Raw genomic sequence first — 14,197 nt, 5'->3', positions numbered from 1 at the left:
TTTTAGGAAAAAAACAGCAATCTCTGGGATCTTAATATATACAGAGTTCCTAGACTTGACAGAAAAATATGATCAATAAATAGAAAAAATGGTTCAATTAGTTCTTACCAAAATTTAAACTGTTTAGTCTAAGAACTTGTTAAGAGAATGGAAGCTACATTTGTAGTATAAAATATTTGGAAGTATAAAATATTTGTAAACCATATATCTGAAAGCAAGTGTGCCTAAGAAAATATAAATAACACTAAAAGTTCAGTTCAGTTCAGTTACTCAGTCATGTCCAACTCTTTGGAATCCTTTAGAGTGTAGCATGCCAGGCTTCCCTGTCCATCACCAACTCCTGAAGCTTGCTCAAACTCACTTCCATCACAACAATGATGTCATCCAACCATGTCATCCTCTGTCATCCCCTTTTCTTCTTGTCTTCAGTCTTTCCCAGCATCAGGGTCTTTTCTAATAAGTCAGTTTTTTTCACATCAGGTGGTCAAAGTATTGAGCTTCAGCTTCAGCGTCAGTCCTTCCAATGAATATTCAGTATTGATTTCCTTTAGGATTGACTGATTTGATCACCTTGCATTCCAAGGGACTCTCAAGAGTCTTCTCCAACAACACAGTTCAAAAGTATCAGTTCTTCAGGGCTCAGCTTTCTTTATGGTCCAACTCTCACATCCATACATGACTACTGGAAAAACCATAATTTTGACTAGATGAACCTTTCTCAGCAAAGTAATGCCTCTGCTTTTAAATATGCTGTCTAGGTTGGTCATGGCTTTTCTTCCAAGGAGCAAGTGTCTTTTAATTTCATGGCTGCAGTCACTTTCTGTGGTAATTTTGGAGTCCAAGAAAATAAAGTCTGTCTATCCATTGTTTCCCCATCTATTTGCATGAAATGATGGGACCAGATGCCATGATCTTAGTTTTTTGAATGTTGACTTTTAAGCCAGTTTTGTCTCTCTCCTCTTTCACTTTCATCAAAAGGCCCTTTAGTTCCTCCTCTTTCCTTTCTGCCATAAGAGTGGTGTCATCTGCATATCTGAGGTTATTGATATTTCTCCCTGCTCTCTTGATTCCAGCTTGTGTTTCTTCCAAGCCGGCACTTTGCAAGATGTACTGTGCATATAAGTTAAACAAGTGAAAGTTTGAAAGTTTAGTTACTCAGTCGTGTTCCACTCTTTGCAACCCCATGGATTGTAGACTACCAGGCTCCTCTGCCACGGGATTTTCCAGGCAAGAGTACTGGAGTGGGTTGCCATTTCCTTCTCCAGAGTATCTTCCCAACCCAGGGATCGAACCCAGATCTCCCACATTGTAGGCAGACACTTTACCATCTGAGCCACCAGGGAAGCAAGGGGACAATATACAGCCTTAACATATTCCTTTCCCAATTTGGAACCAGTCCATTGTTCCATGTCCCATTCTAACTGTTGCTTCTTGACCTGCGTACAGGTTTCTCAGGAGGCAGGTAAGGTGGTCTGGTACTCCCATCTCTTTAAGAATTTTCCACAGTTTTTTGTGATCCCCACAGTCAAAGGCTTCAGAGTAGTCTATGAAGCAGAAGTAGATATTTTCTGGAATTCTCTTACTTTTTCTGTGATCCAAAGGATGTTGACAATTTGATCTCTGGTTCCTCTGCCTTTCCTAAATCCAGCTTGAATATCTGGAAGTTCTCAGTTTATGTACTTTTAAAGCCTAGCTTGGAGAATTTTGAGCATTACTTTACTAGTGTGTGAGATCAGTGCAATTTTGCAGTAGTTTGAACATTCTTTGGCATTAACTTTCTTTGGAATTGGAATGAAAACTGACCTTTTCTAGTCCTGTGGCCACTGCTGAGTTTTCCAAATTTGCTGGCATATTGCGTATAGCACTTTCATATCATCATCTTTTAGGATTAGAAATAGCTCAACTGGAATTCCATCAGTTCCACTAGCTTTGTTCATAGTGATGCTCCCTAAGGCCCACTTGACTTCACACTCCAAGATATCTGGTTCTAGGTAAGTGATCACACCATTGTGTTTATCTGGGTCATGGAGATCTTTTTTGTATAGTACTTCTGTATAGTCTTGCCTCCTCTTCTTCATATCTTCTGCTTTTTTTAGGTCCATACAGTTTCTGTCCTTCATTTTGCCCATCTTTGCATGAAATGTTACCTTGGTATCTCTAATTTTCTTAAAGAGATCGCTAGTCTTTCCCATTCTATTGTTTTCCTCTATTTCTTTGTGTTTATCAGAGGCTTTCTTATCTCTCCTTGGTATTTTTTAGAATTCTGCATTCAGATGGATATATGTATCCTTTTATCCGTTTTCTTTTCTCAGCTATTTGTAAGCCCTCCTCAGACGACCATTTTGCCTTTTTGCATTTCTTTTTCTTGGGGATGGTTTTGATCACTGTTTCCTGTACAGTGTTACAAACCTCTGTCCATAGTTCTTCAGGCACTCTATCTGTCAGATCTAATCCCTTGAATCTATTTATCACTTCCACTGTATAATCATAAGGAATTTGATTTAAGTCATACCTGAATGGTCTAGTGGTTTTTCCATACTTTCTTCAATTTAACCCTAATTTTCCAATAAGGAGTTCATGATCTGAGTCACAGTCAGCTTCTGGTCTGTACAGAGCTTACTGATTGTATAGAGCTTCTCCATATTTGACTGCAAAGCATATAGTCAATCTGATTTCGGTATTGAGCATTTGGTGATTTCCATGTGTAGAGTTGTCCCTTGTGTTGTTGGAAGAGGGTGTTTGCTGTGACCAATAAGTTCTCTTGGCAAGCCTCTGTTAGCCTTTGCCCTGCTTCATTTTGTTCTCAAGGCCAAACTTGCCTGTTACTCTAGGTATGTCTTAACTTTCTACTTTTGCATTCCAGTTCCCTATGATGAAAAGGACATCCTTTTTTTTTTTTTTTTTTTTTTTTGGTGTTGGTTCTAGAAGGTCTTGTAGGTCTTCATAGAACTGTTCAGCTTCAGCTTCTTTGGCATTAGTGTTTGGGGCATAGAGTTGAATTACTGTGATATTGAATGGTTTGTCTTGGAAATGAACAGAGGTCGTTCTGTTGTTTTTGAGATTGCACCCAAATACTGCATTTCAGATTCTTTTGTTGACAATGAGGGCTCCTCCGTTTCTTCTAAGAGATTCTTGCCCACAGTAGTAGACGTAATGGTCATCTGAATTAAATTCACCCATTTGGTCCATTTTAGGTCACTGATTCCTAAAATGTTGATGCTCACTCTTGCTGTCTCCTATTTGACCACTTCCGATTTACCTTGATTCATGGACCTAATATTTCAGGTTTCTATGCAGTGTTGTTCTTTACAGCATCGGACTTGACTTTTATTACCACTCACATCCACAACTGGGTGTTGTTTTCACTTCGGTTCAGCCTCTTTATTCTTTCTGGAGCCATTTTTCCACTCTTCTCCAGTAGCATATTGGGCACCTACCAATATGAGGAGTTCATCTTTCAGTGTCCTGTCTTTTTGCCTTTTCATACTGTTCTTGGGGTTCTCAAGGCAAGAATACTGAGGTGGTTTGTCATTCTGTTCTCCAGTGGACCATGCTTGTCAGAACTTTCCACCATGATCTGTCCCTCTTGGGTGGCCCTACATGGCATGGCTCATAGTTTCATTGAGTTAAACAAGATTGTGATACAAGTCATCAGTTTGGTTATTTTTTTTGTAATTGTGGTTTTCATTCTGTCTGCCCTCTGATAGAAAAGGATAAGAGGCTTGTGGAAACTTGCTCATGGGAGAGCCTGGCTGTGGGGGAATCTGGGTCTTGCTCTAATGGGCTGGGCCATGCTCAGTAAGTCTCAGTGAATAACACTCAAAACTCAATAGTTAAAAGAAAACAATCCATTTAGATAAAGGGTAAAATGTATTAAGACTTTTTAGTGAATATGATATACAGATCAAATAACCACATGAACAGATGTTTAACATCATGTGTGTTTGTGGTCCATGGTGTCTGACTCTTTGCGACCCCATGGACCATAGCCTGCCAGGCTCTTCTGTCCATAAAATTTTCCAGGCAAGAATACTGCAGTGGATTGCCATTTCCTCCTCTAGGGAATCTTCCTGACTCAGGGATCAAACCTGTGTTTCTGGTGTCTACTGCATTGGTGGGCAGATTCTTTACCACTGCGCCACCACCTGGGATTACAACATCATGAGCTAGTAGAAAATTGTAAAAAAAAACTACAGTGAGATATCACTATAAACCTATGAAAAATGGTAAAAATTAAAGGATAGTGATAATACCAAATGCTGATGAAGATACAGGAAAACTGGGTCATACATTGCTGGTAGGAATATAAAATGAGTGAGTGAAAAAAAATCTAATTGCAAATGATTATATACCATAGGATTCTAAATATAATATATAATAGTCATGAAATGCTGAAGTTGTAGAGGAGAATAGATTATTGGTTCCAGGGAGGACAGGTGAGGCAAAGAGAAAGTAAGGGGTATGGCTGTAAAAGGGTAACACTCTGGATTCTTGCTGTGATGAAACTCTTCTTTATCTTGACTGTGGTGATGATGATAAAGTTCACACGTGATAAAGTTCCAAAGAACTAAACACACACACCCACACACACAACACACTCTCAAATGAATACATGCAGATTTAGTAAAATCTGAGTACGTTTAGCAGGCAGTAGCCATTTCCTGGTTTTGATATTGTGTTGTAGTTACCCATGATGTTACTATTGAAGGCAATTGAAGAGTGTATAGCATCTCTTTGTAATATTTCTTAAAACTGCATGTGAATCTAGACTTACCTCAAAAAAGAAATTAAAAATAATTTTAAAAAATAATTAAAAATAATTCCAACTTTTGAAGTTGGAATTTCTTATACTGAAGCTGATGATTCCAAGGGGAATGAAGGTGTCCTATATTGAGTGTTACTAAAGAAGTGGTCGAGAATGAGTACTTCTGCTTCCTCTGAGGAAAGAATAAATCATTTTAATTTTGGTTAGAAGACATGTAAAATATCACTAAAGCAGCCCCATAAAGTCCATCTCATAGCAGCCAGTGTAATATTTCTAAAATATAATTCAGGACATGTCTTTTCCATGCTGAAAAATCCCTAGTGATTTCCCACTGAATAAAAATCAATTTAGAATAAAAATCAACATCTTTGCTATAATTTAGCAGGCCAACACAATATGACTCCTACAAAGTCTCTAATCTAGTCACACATTTCATTCTTTGTATTAGTTATCTATTGATGTGCAAAAGTTACCTTCAAGCAGCTTAAAACAACACACATTTATTGTCTACAGTCTCTAGGAGGTAAGAATATTTGAGCATAGCCTAGCTGGGTACTCTGCTTTCAGACCTCTCAAAAGACTGCTGTCCAGTTGTCAGCCAGAATTGGGGTGTTATTTAAAGGTCCAAAGAAGGAAAAATCTACTTCTAAGCTCACTGACCTGGCTGTTGGATTGAGTCTCAATTCCTTACAGATTGTCGGCAAAGAGTTTCTGGCCATCCAGAAACTTTACCTCAGTTTCTGGCCATCCAGCCCTCTCTGACACACCTCTTGTCTCATTAAGGCTAATAGAGAATCTGTTAGCAAGACAAAGGTCATGATCTCTTGTAATTTAAGTCCATAGTGACACTTCCTCCATATTGCTGTATTCTATTGGCTAGAAGCAAGTTACTCAAGGGGAAGGCATTACACAAGACCCTGAGTAACAAGAGGCAGGAATCCCTGAGGGCCTATTAGAGCCTCTTATCACAATGGGCTTTTCGCTATTCATTGTATATCTGATCCAGAGTTATTATAAAGCTGATTTGTTTTTCTCATTTTTCTTATTGTAGGGCACAGTAAAGTCAAGGTATCTATCTGTAGAGTTATCTCACAGTCTGTAGAGGCAGGAGAAGGGAGTGAGGTCATCATCAGGCTGATGACTAGTTGGCTTGAAATGAAGATTGAAATAGTTCACACAAGGGTGATAAAAAAAAGTTATGGAAGGAAAATAATATATATTGATTAACTTCCATGACTCAGGCACCATTTTTGTTGTTTTTCAATTGAAAAAAAAAATTATGGTTTTATTTGGAAGACATCTTGATCCTTATTTAATAAGTAGTAGAATTCAGGCCCAGAGAGATTAAGTAACTCCTAAGATCACACAATTGGAAAGTGATTCAAAACCCAAGTTTTTCTGACTTCAATGACTGCTGCTGTTCCACACTGTCTTCTGGGATGTCAGATGGTTTTGGAGTGGACTCCTGACTTTGGAGGCAGGGTGGACCAGACTCCTGGTCTCAGACTCCTGACCAGACTCTTACCTGGACTCAGCTACTGAGCTTTTTCCAGGAAGCAGTGGTACTCTTTTGCATTCTGCTGCTCCCTAATGTTCATAGCTATAATTGCATCTAAGGCTATAGCCTGGCAGAAGCTTCCAAGGAAAGGAGGCAGAGTCTGACAGAACGTAGAAATATCAGTCAACACTGCAAGGCGATAAAGTATTGCTTGAGAAGAAGGAAGGAAGAAAGGAACAGAGGGAGAAAGGGATGGAGGAAGGAAGAGAGGAAGGCAAGGGTATAGGGAATGATAAATAAGAGAGAAAACTTGTGATCAGGTCATAGGCTGAAATGCAGGTATCAATCAGCTGGTTTTTGTCCAAGCCTGCCTAGAAGAAAATCTGCCTAGAAATTAGGGAAGTGCATTCTTTTGATAAATGAGGGATCAGGACGCCTCCAGGAATCAAACAGCTATAGATGAAATGACCCCTCCTCTCTTGGACTTAAAGAACACCTGAAACTTGGTAGAAGAGCCAAGAGTCAGTTAAATAATGACGATTGGGTATTTATCTTATAAGATTATTATTCAGTATAACTTACTTACAAAATAAAATCTATAGTTATAAAACTTAAAAATAAAATTAACTTTCAGATGCATTATTCCATTGTATTATCTAAACAAACCTGTAAAACAGAATTTTCATTATCCCCAATTTACAGGTGGGGAAATTGGGATTTGGAGCAATTTAGACTTGCTCCGAGTCACTCAACGTGCCAGATCCATATAATACTTCATATCTTCTGGTTCTTGACTCAGTCCTTTTCCTCTTATATCCCTATTGAACCTATCTGTCATTTCCAAACTATTAATATCTTTGAATCTACTTGTTCTCTCTCTAGATGGTCTTCTAGATTTTCTAGACCCTTATTGACTTCTGGGCCAAGTGGCATCTTCTTAGTCTTTAAATTATAAGGCAGTTACTCATGTACGATGTTTTCATATCTAACCTACCAACACCCATGTCTTCCCACTTATAGATAATGCACACTTAGAATATTTGAGACCATGCAGCACATATCAATGAATTTCAAGAATTATGTTCTTGGGACTTCCCTGGCAGTCCAGTGGATAAGACTCTGTGCATCCAATGCGAGAAGCATGGGTTCCCTCCTTGATCTGGGAACTAAGATCCCATGTGCTGCATGGTGTGGCCAAGGAAAAAAAAAAGGAATCTGTGTTTTTGTTATCCTAGAGTCCGGGAGCAGAGTGCCTGATTAAGGGTTGATTGTGTGTTCATCCCCCTCACACAGCAGGAGTTTTCCTACCACCCCACACTTCTATTACATAGATCATAAGGAACACAATGTCCAAGCCCACCAGTGATTCACCAGATTAATATAGATTAGAGGTAGTGATCAGTTTGTTGATGAGGGAATGAGGGCACATTGACTGAAAAAATAAAGGGCGGTTTAGAAGGGAGAAGGAGGGTTTGCTCCCTCATTGTTTTTCCTGTCTGTCTGCAGTTCATTGTGTTCTTGAAAATGTTACTTTTCCAGTACCTAATGAATGATACATCAAGGGCTGCCATGAAACTGTAGGGAGAAACTTTATGGTATGACTCATGAGCCGTGCCGAATTACAGATCTTTTCTCATTAGTCTGATTAAAAACCTAAGCTCATTATGGCTCAGGAAGTGATTTAGTTTCAATGCCTTTTGGTTATGTTCCTTTTTTTATTTTCCAGGAGCACATATTTTGGCTAAGAATTCATTTTCTATTTTAAATGGTTCTAAATTTCAATTCTTAAAATGTGTGTTCATTTTCATATCATTCAGACCTGTACATGTTCTTTTATACTTTAAGAACTATTTTTTAAAAGCAAAAGTGATTTTGATTTTATCTTATGTAATATTTTTCTCCACAAATGGACTATTTAAGAAAGATTTCTGAATTTTATTTTCTAACTTTTTAAAGAAAATAGACCCATAATATTGTGGAAAGATAAAGTTGGTTTTGGAGTTAGACTTATAATAGATTCATAATTTAGCTATTTCCTAATAGCTTTTCTTGGTCAATTCACTTAAAATGGCTAAGTCTCAATTTCTCCATCTTTTGATGAAATTAGAGTAATAGGAACTCAATAGCACTGATATGAAGATTAAATAACTTAATATATTTAAGGCATGTGAAATAGTAGAACCCCAAAAAATATTGTCTCTGTTAATTTCTTTGCTAATATGGAGTTATAAGGCTTTCATATTTTAGTACTAACAAAAAATTGACTGAAGAAGTTGATGAATTGATTTAAAAATTCCATCTCTGATATGAAGATGTAAGCATGTGTTTTCATGTTTCGGGGGACACATGTATGATTCTAAACATTGACTGAGTTCAGTGCTTGAAACTCAAGATTATTTTTTCTTGAATTCTACTTGGCACAAAGTAAGCAAGTGAATCATGATCTATATATTGAGATATGTTGGAAGACGGTGTTCTGATGAACTTTTCAGTGCAAGTAATATATTTTTTTCAGCTTGGATATAGCCTAATATTAGCCATGAAGCAATTTCCTGTCTACTGAGAACTAGAATCCCAGACTGGGTTCATCTAACAGATAAATTGAAGACAATAAGACTGTGGTATGTAAACATGACCCTTATCAATTGTAACAGAGTAATATTCTCCAAATAGGGAAAGGAGTACGTCAAGGCTGTATATTGCCACCCTGCTTATTTAACTTATATGCAGAGTACATCTTGAGAAATGCTGGACTGGATGAAGCACAAGCTGGAATCAAGATTACTGGGAGAAATATCAATAACCTCAGATATGCAAATGATACCACACTTATGGCAGAAAGTGAAGAAGAACTAAATGGCCTCTTGATGAAAGTGAAAGAAGAGAGTGAAAAAGTTGGCTTAAAACTCAACATTCAGAAAACTAAGATCATGGCATCTGGTACCATCACTTCATGGCAAATAGATGGGGAAACAGTGGAAACTGAGATACTTTATTTTGGAGGGCTCCAAAATCACTGCAGATGGCAACTGCAGTCATGAAATTAAAAGATGCTTGCTCCTTGGGAGAAAAGTTATGACCAACCTAGACAAAATATTAAAAAGTAAAGACATTACTTTGCCAGCAAAGGTCTGTCTAGTCAAAGCCATAGTTTTTCCAGTAGTCATGTATAGATGTGAGAGTTGGACTGTAAAGAAAGCTGAGTGCCAAAAAATTGGTGATTTTGAACAGTGGTGTTGGAAAAGACTCTTGAGAGTCCCTTGGACAGCAAGGAGATTCAACCAGTCCATCCTAAAGGAAATCAGTCCTGAATATTCATTGGAAGGACTGTTACTGAAGCTGAAACTCCAATACTTTGGCCACCTGATGCAAAGAACTGACTCATTGGGAAAGACCCTGATGCTGGGAAATATTGAAGGCAGGAGGAGCAGGGAACGAAAGAGGATGAGATGGCTGGATGACATCACTGACGGAATGGACACGAGTGTGAGTAAACTCCGGGAGTTAGTGATGGACAGGGAGGCCTGGTGCGCTGCGGTTCATGGGGTTGCAAAGAGTCAGACATGACTGAGCGACTGGACTGAACTGAACTGAATATTCTCCAAAACTGCAATAGCTTGCTTTTCAATATAGGATGCGTGATTTTGGTCTTCTAGGGACATTTTTTGGGAGATACCAGTCTTTTTAAAATAATTTTTTACTGGGATATAGTTGCTTTACAATATTGTGTTAGTTTCTACTATACAGCAAAGTGAATCAGTTATGCATATACATATATAGATTTCCTTCCTGTTTAAGTCACTACAGAACATTGAGTAGAGTTTCCTGTGCTGTATATAGTAGGTTCTCATTGTCTAGGGAACAATGGCTGGAGGCATTTTTGATTACCACAAGGTGGAGGGGTAGTACTAGTATCAAGACCACTGCTACCATCCTAGAATGCACAGAACAGCGGCCCTGGCAAATAATTATCTGGATCACAGTTTCCATAGCACTCTATTGAACCCTGGCCTGATAAAATCACCATTTCCCTTAAGTGTTAGAAATACTCACTTTTGAAATGTTTTTCTTGATGTCATGTAGAAACAGTCAGAGGCTTACAAAGTCGGAGGGGTTGTCATGGCTATTGAGGAGAGATGTGACCAGCTGTGCTTTCTTTCCATTCAAGATTGATCAAGTGAAAATAGGTCTGAGGTACAAGAAGCCTTGTTTGAATGAAGGAATAGCTTCCTCTTAGTAACAAAGTACAGTGTTTTAAGTGTGGCATTGGAATTTTAAGATAGATTAGGGAAACTATTTTCTTTGTAATATTTCACATGGATGGTCATCCTATCTTTCCATATCTTTAGTTGGCTATGAACAGAAAAATTAGTTGGTGAGAGACCCTGGCTTGGATTTAATGAAATTTTGCTAGTTATAACTGCCTGTTTACCCTACCATCTTTAACTCTTTCACTTTCCAGCAAAGTGTCAATTTGCAGTATAACAAAATTCTCAATGAATACATTTCTTTTTCTTTTCTTACCTTCTGAAATAATTCTTGATGACTTCCTCCCAGCATATGTCCTCAACCTCTGTCTTAATGCCAGAACTCGGTGTCCATGGCAATCTACAGAAAGCGTCTAAACACAAGGAGAAAAAGATATAAAATGTTTGGTGCATGGCAAATATTTCTGAAACTTTCTGTAATTATTTAAGTGTTGGTAGTTATAATAATCATAATGAGAGGCAGAAAACACTATTAGATACAAATTTTTTTTCCTTTAAAAGCTGAGCTAAACCCATCCAGGTGGAAAGTTTCTATTATTTGCATGTTGTTACTGTTGTTCAGTCACTCAGTCGTGCCTGACTCTTTGTGACCCCATGGTTTGCAGCACACCAGGCTTCTTTGTCCATTACCATCTCCTGAAGTTTGCTCAAATTCATGTCTACTGAGTTGGTGATGTCATCCAACCATTTCATTCTCTGTCACCCCCTTCTCCTCCTGCCCTCAATCTTTCTCAGAATCAGAATCTTTTCCAGTGTGAGTCTGTTTTTCCCATCAGGTGGCCAAAGTATTGGAGCTTCAGCTTCAGCATCAGTCCTTCCAGTGAATATTCAGGTTGATTTCCATTGGAATTGACTGATTTGATCTTCTTGCTATCCAAGGGACTCTCAAGAGTCTTCTCCAGCACCACAGTTCAAAAGCATCAATTATTCAATGCTCAACCTTCTTTATAATCCAACTCTCTACTGGAAAAATCATAGATTTGACTATAAGAACCTTTTTCAGCAAAGTGGTGTCTCTGCTTTTTTAATATACTATCTAGATTTGTTATAGCTTTTCTTCCAAGGAGCAAGCATCTTTTAATTTCATGGCTGCAGTCATCATCCATGGTGATTTTGGAGGCCAAGGAAATAAAGCCTGTCACTGTTTCCATTGTTTCTCCATCTATTTGCCATTAAGTGATGGGACTGGATGCCTTGATCTCAATTTTTTGAATGTTGAATTTCAAGCCAACTTTTTCACTCTCATCTGTCATCCTCATCAAGATGCTCTGTAGTTCCTCTTTGCTTTCTGCCATTAGGGTGGTATTATCTGGATATCTGAGGTCATTGATATTTTTCCTGGCAATCTTGATTCCAGCTTGTGATTCATCCAGTCTAGTATTTTGCATGATGTACTCTGCATATAAGTTAAATAAGCAGGGCGACAATATATAGTCTTGACGTACTCCTTTCTCAATTTGGAACCAGTCTGTTGTTCCATGTCTGGTTCTAACTGTTACTTCTTGACCTGCATACAGGTTTCTCAGGAAGCAGGTTAAGTGGTCTGGTATTCCCATCTCTTTAAGAATTTCCCACAATTTGTTGTGATCCACACAGTCACAGTTAATCAGTCTCCTTTATCTTCAAAAGTTTAGGCTGCCCTTCACTGTTATACAACATGTTTATGATGAAACTAAAGTCCATGGTCTAAAACACTTTAATCGTTTTAAGTATTCTGTTTTCAAAATCAGGGCCTTACCAGTGTTGTTGTTGTTGTTGTTTTTTAATTGCTACCTCAGTGATTCCAAACAATTATGCTTTAAGAAATCTACCCAGTAATTAAAAGGATATATGCTATTATCTTCTCACATACAATTATTATGTTTTCTTTATGTGAGTTATCTCATTACTAAAAGCATTCAATTTTAGGGGAATATAGAAGCTAATTTCACAGGTGAATGAAATCTTTCAATTTATGAATGTCTCCAATATGGAGATACTCTTTTACTATTAGTGTACACAAATTATAAAATTTGTCTGAAAGAAATTTGAAAAAAATACATTAACATTTAAGGCAGGTGTCTCTTTGTTCAACATTGTTATGGATGTATATAAATATAAATTCTTGAAAAAATATATTCCATGGGCCTACAATAATAGGCATTATTTACCATTGTAATTAAGTTAAATAGACATCAGTTAGGAACAAGTAAAACAAATTTTAATACATCCCTCTAATGGGATCCCAGAGGACTGTCAAAAATATAAATTGATTTATATGTATTGCTATTAAAAGATCTCTGAGTGAGTGAGTGAAGTGGGTGAAAGTCACTCAGTCACGTCTGACTCTTTGTGACTATATAGTCCATGTGACTATACAGTCCATGGAATTCTCCAAGCCAGAATACTAGAGTGGGTAGGCTTTCCCTTCTCCAGGGAATCTTCCCAACCCAGGGATTGAACCCAGGTCTCCAGCATTGCAGGCGGATTCTTTACCAGCTGAGCTACAAGGGAAGCCCAAAAATACTGGAGTGGGTAGCCTATCCCTTCTCCAGCAGATCTTCCTGACCCAGGAACCAAACTGGGGTCTCTTGCATTGAAGACAGATTCTTTACCAACTGAACTACATCATATTAAGTGATAAAAGAGAGTGCCCAAATAACATGGTCTCTTTCATGTAAAACCACACACATACAAATATGCCACAGAGAAAATGACTAAAAATATGTTCCTCTAAATGAAAATCAGTGTCATTTCTTGGTAGCAATGCAGAAATTTTGTCAGATCTTTATTCTCTGCTGTATTTATTTCTGTTTAGTGAAATTTTTGCAATGAGAATAAAGTAATTTTATAGTAATATAAAAGAGTTTAAAATTTTCAATTTCAAAAAGAATAAAAAGTCTCAGTGAGATCCTGAAAGTTATCATGACTTGCATTAATCTATTCAATAAATGTTTGGGAACACTGGCTATGTGTCAATAACTATGCTTGTCAGATATTGCTTTTCAAATAGAGCCCTTGTGCAATTTGGAGTGTTGTGGGGGAAACAGATATTGATCAAATAATTGTATGAATGAACACGATGAATTAAAATTTAGAGCAGGTTTATGAAGGAGAATTTCTTAGTAATATTAGAGTACATAGTAGGGCAACTTGAGCTAGATTGTGAACTCAGATTAAGTCTTTCTTTAAGGAATAAAACATAAGGAATAAAATGTTATCTAAGTATAAAAGATAAGTAGAAGCTGAATGAATAAGAGGGAGGAAGGAGAATCTCAGGTAAACTTCATGTAAAGAGATTTTCTAGTGGCAAATACATTGGTACATTCAAGTGACTGAGAAACAGTGTGGTTGAATCACAAAAAACAAAGGGACCTTGGTAAGAGACAAGGCTGGTGGCGCAAAAATACTGCAAGGCCTCTAGCTCACCTTAAGGATTTTTAGACTATTAAAAGCATAATGGGAATCCATGTATTTCAGAAAATACAGCAGATAATTGATGTGTATGAATTATTATTTTGGAAAAATCACTCTGACTCTCGTGTAGAAAACAACACCAGAATACCAAGACAGGACCCATGCAAATCAATCAGGAGCCTATTGAAGGACTCACTGTGTATTCACATCACTTCATGCAATGCTGGCACATAGAGTGGACATTTCTCTTAATACATTGGAAGTACCTGA

This window comes from Muntiacus reevesi, chromosome 9, assembly GCF_963930625.1.
Source record: "Muntiacus reevesi chromosome 9, mMunRee1.1, whole genome shotgun sequence".
Lineage (NCBI taxonomy): Eukaryota > Metazoa > Chordata > Mammalia > Artiodactyla > Cervidae > Muntiacus > Muntiacus reevesi.
This window is presented reverse-complemented; position numbering follows the sequence as displayed.